The sequence below is a fragment of the Poecilia latipinna genome, unplaced genomic scaffold (genome assembly GCF_001443285.1).
Source record: "Poecilia latipinna isolate Pla-1442-1.1 unplaced genomic scaffold, P_latipinna-1.0 Scaffold223, whole genome shotgun sequence".
Taxonomy (NCBI): Eukaryota; Metazoa; Chordata; class Actinopteri; order Cyprinodontiformes; family Poeciliidae; genus Poecilia; species Poecilia latipinna.
This window is the reverse complement of record NW_015112839.1, coordinates 318,953-324,952: the sequence shown is the minus strand read 5'-3', so window position 1 is coordinate 324,952 and position 6,000 is coordinate 318,953. Positions and strand designations below refer to the sequence as shown.

At 41.8% G+C, this 6,000-nt stretch overlaps 1 protein-coding gene across 1 annotated transcript in view; it reads right to left on the bottom strand.

The window, feature by feature from the left end:
• The window catches only part of fto (FTO alpha-ketoglutarate dependent dioxygenase), a 159,085-nt gene that overhangs the window by 51,177 nt on the left and 101,908 nt on the right, over nt 1–6,000 (bottom strand). The gene's annotated exons all lie outside the window — the stretch shown is intronic.

Genomic DNA, 6,000 nt, shown 5'->3' with positions numbered 1-6,000 from the left:
TGTAGACTCAACACTGGTTCAACAACTAAGTTTAGTGCCTTTTCATGTTCGAACTGGGTCAAAGTTAAACGGCTTACAAAGACAAAGAAATAAGAACATCCCTTTGTAATTGGTGAGGTTTTACAGAACAAGCAAAGTCACTCGAAACTAGGTGACCTGGAAACTTAAATGGTATCACTTCAAAAAATTAGCCATAACTCAGGGTTATCACATACTCTGAACGTTTGAAGTAGAATTGGTTCTACTTGGTATTTATACCAACACTCAGAAGTATTAGATCCTCTTCATTCCAAACATGGATGACAGCATTATCAAAGTATGTGTTCAACTAATGTTTCTCAACAAAATACCGACTGGGGAGAAAGAAAATGATTGCAAAACTCTTACAACGACAATGTGACAGTAGGCCTCAGGAACGTGTTCCACTTCGAGATCACCAGTTAGGGAATTAGTCAGCGCTAATGTGGCCACTTTGCAAGATCAAACACTAGAAGGGTTAGTCACTGGCAGCAGGACTGTATAATAAGCATAAAAACATGTCGGAGCAGGAGGTCTAATTTGCAAAATTCTTCCTTAGTCAAACACTAACAGTAATGATGAAAACCTGACTTGTACATCTGTTTATGACAGCCACCTCAGGCAAAGTGTGAAAGGGCTGAATCAAACATAATTCATTATGTTGATGTAACGCTTTCTTTCTTTCTTTCCTTTATTTTTTTATTTTTATTTTTTTTACAAACTCACCACCTTCATCCTGCACACACAGACAGACACAGGCAGCTCTCTCTTCAGGTGCCATGACGTTTATCTAGATCTCACCATATATCTTTGGGATATGCAGTAACTCTCTCAGCTTAACTTGCTGGGCCCTGTTCCTGTCCAAGGTGCCTCGAGGGGGTTTTACAGCACACCTGTGTGTCAAACAGGACTCGAGCTGTCCTGAGCTTTATTTCTTTTTTTTTTTTTTTTTCCAGCAGTGTCCTTGCCTCCTGGTGGCTTGAGAGCGGAAGCACAGATCATGAAAAAACATAAGCCATCTTCAAACACATACATAAAGGCCTCTGCGGATGCTTTTATCATGCTGCACATTAGCCATGCTCCGTTCATACATCTGACTGGGTTCCCTCAAAGGTGCACTCGTATCATATGTGTGCAGCCCTGTCATCTGCATAGACGCGCATGCACACACACCAAAAGCACATTCATATTAGCATGTTGTCATGGTTGTGTGAGCGGCAGCTGGGTATAAATTGCAAACGGGTCTAGCGTAATGAGGACTGATGGCTTATGCCTGCTGTATATTCCAGGAGGGTGTCTTCTGACAGCTTTGGGAGCCGATAAAGTAATAACTAATAATGTGCAGATAGCAGCGCCACTGTGTGACAACTGTGCTGAAAGAGGCTGCGTGTGACTGAGGGAGTGACTGAGCGGCAGGGACGGAGAGAAAGAAAGAGAAAAGCAAAGTGAGAGGATGGGGGAGATGAGAGAGAGGTGGGGGGGGGGCTGTGCTGTTGGGGCTTCCTTTCAAGTTTCAAACACAACCTCCGGTGATGGTTTCAAACCTAATTCACTACCTCCAATAAACACACAGGCAGAAAGAGAATACATAAACTGTTTAACAATCACTCACTTTGAAAAAAGAGGGAACAGAACAGAGGAAGGGGGGCGACTTAGGTATCCATCCGGCATTGCCTTTTTATAATCCGTCAAAACTATAAACAGAAATTGAAATAAGAAGAGCTCAGATAGGTGTGCAGGAGAAACACGAGGGACAGAGTAGGCTGCGCTTCCCCACCTCCCTTTCTCAAGGTTCAACATGGAGCCTCCTCCATAAATCATAGTCCCCACCGCAAGAAGACTGACGAGTGTCAGAGTGACAGATGACACTGTGCATACTGCTTTCTGCCTCCTCTCCTTCTTCCACTACAGCTTTGCAGGAGTCCAATCCACTGTCTTATTGATAGGCGTTCTGGCTCGGTAATGCAGAGCAGGCGAGCACCACAACAAATACAATAGCAGTCTGAGTACACTGTAGAAAGAGTTGCAGAGAGCCAAGGGGTCAGCTGAAGTTTAGTCTTGGCTCGCTGAATGTTGACTACTTATTCTGCAGATTTTCTGCTCATTGTTAAACTCTTTAGAGTTTTCCTTTACTACGGGAAAAAAACAACCACCTGGCAGCATACAATCCAAAGATGACAGCTTTGAGGGAGATTTAAAGGCAGGCCAGTCTTTTTTCATGGTATACCACTGTAAAGAACTTTAAAGTAAAGGCTTTCTAAAGCCTGACATCTTGCATGCCAACTAGTTCCACTAAAATAAGTTCAACTCCAAGAATATTTTGCAGAGGCACCATGGTTGATTCTATCCATGCTCTATGAATGTGGTTCATGTAATGAAATTCAGACCAGTCATTTTAAGATGGGGCCATACGCTTCCACACCACATAGATATATAGCTGCCTTTGTTAAACAAGCATAAGTTATAGTTTGACAGTATTCACTCAGTCAACATGAAGGCCATGGTAAATATGCATATAGTTTTTTTGTTTTGTTTTTAAATCTAGTTTTATTGCAGTCACATGGACTTGGTCCAGAAAGCCAACCTTTAAAATAAGTACATCTATTTAATGAAGAAGTATTATTTTACTGACCTTTGTTTTCTCCAAAATTACCAGTACTATTGCCAAAAGGAGAGCGCTTGAACTTCGTTAATAACACTTCAAAATATTGAAGGATGCACAGAGATATCATTCCTCATTACTCCTCATACAATCTCTCTAGACTGCTCAGTCATGGATCCTCTTGATTCACTCTTCTGTGTCAATTTATCCATATGTTTTAGACAGTAAAGAATATCTTCATTTTTTTTTTTTTTATAAAAAAAACCTCTTGCTATATCAAATAGAACCAAACAACATGTCAAAGCTACTAAGGCCTTTCTTTAACAGAAGCCAGTCTCCAGCCTTAGAAATCCTCCACCATACATAAGAGTTTACATAAGATGTTTTTCCACATATCCATCTTTCGCTTCACACCAAAACCACAGAGTGTTTGTTGGTGCTTGTGATGGTAGGACAGAAAAGTCTACTTGGCTTATCTCCATAGCAATCAGCTGGCATCGCTATAGTATCTGATAGTTGTGTTGAAGACCATGTTTTTTTGTTTTTTTTTTTAAATAAACATGAGTCCTCCTCCAATCTGGTTGCCAGAGGTTAGGGGAACATGAACTCTGTTTCACTTCATATTTATACATTTTCTTATACTGGAATTAGCGTATTTTCCCCACAATTTTAGAAATGTGCTATAATTAACAGCAGTGAATTTTAAAAAAATATGTGTAAAATTTTGCAACTGGAATAAACAGATTTATTTATTTTAAGGCTTTTTACACATGTACATTTCACAGCAGATAAAAACATTTAGTCTCCATTTTTGTAAAATGTAAATCATTTTACAAAAATGCCACATAGGTCAGATTATATTGCAGTACGTGACAGGTTAAGACGGAGAATATCAAAGACGTAATGACAAAGCAGGAAACGATGCAATGCTAACATTTCCAGGTATAACAACACATTGTAATTATCCATATACTAATCCCTACTTGACATACATAACATCTTAGGTTTTATACCCTTAATTTAGATTTTGGGACTATGTGGAAAAATCTGTACTAATACAAAGACAAACTAAACATTCTAGCACTATGCGTGCAATCTGCACAAACCATCAGCCCAAATTTTGGCCCCAGTGTTAATCTATTTACTTTCAGATCAGGGTGGAACGGACCAGCTGCACAGTCAACTTTGATCAAGTTCGGTTGTAAACGAAAATAAAGTCGTGGCAGGAGGTCGAGGGAGGGGAAAGGGAATAAGAAAAGAAGGGGAAAGAGGGAGAATGCACTTTAGGAGTGTGGTTATGTTTCAAGAGGTAAACCACAGGTTGGGTCTGGTGTAGCGGGGCTGATCTGTGTTTTCCTTCAGTTTGATTGGGTCTCTCATTAGGAGCCAGGCCCTGAAACCCGAGCTCCGCCTAATGCCTTGCCGTGTTTAGAAAAGCGCAGAAACCATTTGGCTGTAATAGCGGCCTTTTCAAAAACAAACATCTGAAATGAAAGAAGGACAGAGTTGCAAAAACCAACGATGGATTTATTTTGAAAAGGAGGCATTGGAGACATGACCATGAAAAATCATAAACTGCAGCTGTAAAGAAAATGTTGCAGACTTCACACTGAAGGTACTCATTGCTTAGAATCTTTTTGGTACTACATCCCTTTTCGTGCATGGTGGTTCATCTGACGTTCTGGATTTCACTCACCTTCAGCCTCATCATGAGATCTGTCAGAGAGTTACCTTATACACAACAGGCCCTCATTCCACACTGATGGTGTCACAAGATAAGCTGCTCTCTATCTGTCACTTGTCTGTAATTTACTGCTACTTCTTTTCCTCTTCTTTTTTTCTCTCTTTCACACAAATTGCATCTCTTTCGCCTGCAGCCGTTCAATCTGCTGTGAAAGTCAAGAACATTTCCAAAAGTCTCTGATGCCGCCACATTTACTGACTTCAGTAACCGTTGCCAAGGGAATCCTTCTATATGTATGAACACAGTAAAGACAGGTAATCAAAAACACTGAAGTCTTCATGTTTTAACTTGCACAAACCACCGTAATGAGCTTGAAGTTCTTTCTTTCATGTTAAACACCAAGGATGCTGTTTATACCTCAGTCATGTATTTTCCCATGACTGAGGTAATAGCGAAGTCAAGGGGGAACTGGGTTTTCGGCCAGAGGTCAAGAGTGCTGGGTGCAGACCTGTCCCGAGCTGAGTCCTTCTTGCTCAGGGGGACAGGCCATCAAAGCCAGAAGGCCACCCTGCTCAGAGAAGCATCAATGGACCTCAGGGTTCCCAATAGTGACAGCTCCCATGTCACAGCCAGCCTTGTAGAACACAGGCAATGCACCCCGGGGCCCCGCTGAGGGACAAAAATGCATACAGACACCTGTGTCTGGAGCTGTAATTTGTCTCCTCTCATGTTCAAGGTGTTTTATGGGAGCAAAGGGACAAGGTGAAACAGCGAGCAAACAAGTGAGCCCACATAAACCTTCCCTCCTTCCCTGCCTTTGCAAGCGGCACAGAGCTTATTATCTACTAACCTTCAGCAGAAAAATAAAGATGTCTGGCATGTTGTTCTTCCACTGAATGATGACTTATGGGATTGTGAAGAACTTCACAGCTTTCCAAAAGGCTGCATTTATCACTGCATAGTTTGACTGACAGACACATCAACAGGGAAGGAATATAACCAAAAGTTTACACCCAAAGTACTTTCTGTTGTGTGTGTGTATATATATATATATTTGGGTGCATGTGCGTGTGTGTGTTTGCATGCGTATGGCTGTGGGTAAACGGTGATCCCTGCCTCCCGCTCTGTATTTTATGTTGGGGTATTAGCGAGGGTCCCTCCCAGAGGCAGTGACTACACAGACTCTTCCGAGGAGGCGCTCATCAACGCCCCTGCTTTTCAAAGGCAGCTTTAGCCAGTGCCATTCAAAGCAATCAGCCCAGTCAGGGTCTGCCCATCCAGCTCAAATCCCTTCATGGCTATCAGAAGAACTCTGAGCTGGGCCTGCTGGGGGCAAGGCAGGGACGGGAGGTGGGATTTGCTCAGAAGGGATTGTGAAAAAGGCCGTGACACACTCTTATTTATGCCCCAGTAGCCCCCCAACAAAATACATATATGAAATAAATAATTTAAAAAAGATAGGGGTGAGGCGATACCCTCCAACAGAAGTAATGGAGCCCATCTTGAGTTTTGCACATACTTATGCTCACAGTCAAAGTATGCAAACGAGCTTTCATACACCAATGCATTAAACACCGTTATCCACAATGGTGAAGAAGTCAACCCTGTAAATCATGATTCATCTACCATAAGACATTGATTTGTTGTGGTGGAGAAACTAAAGAAGAGCTGATTGTCAGCAGCAAAACTGGGTATT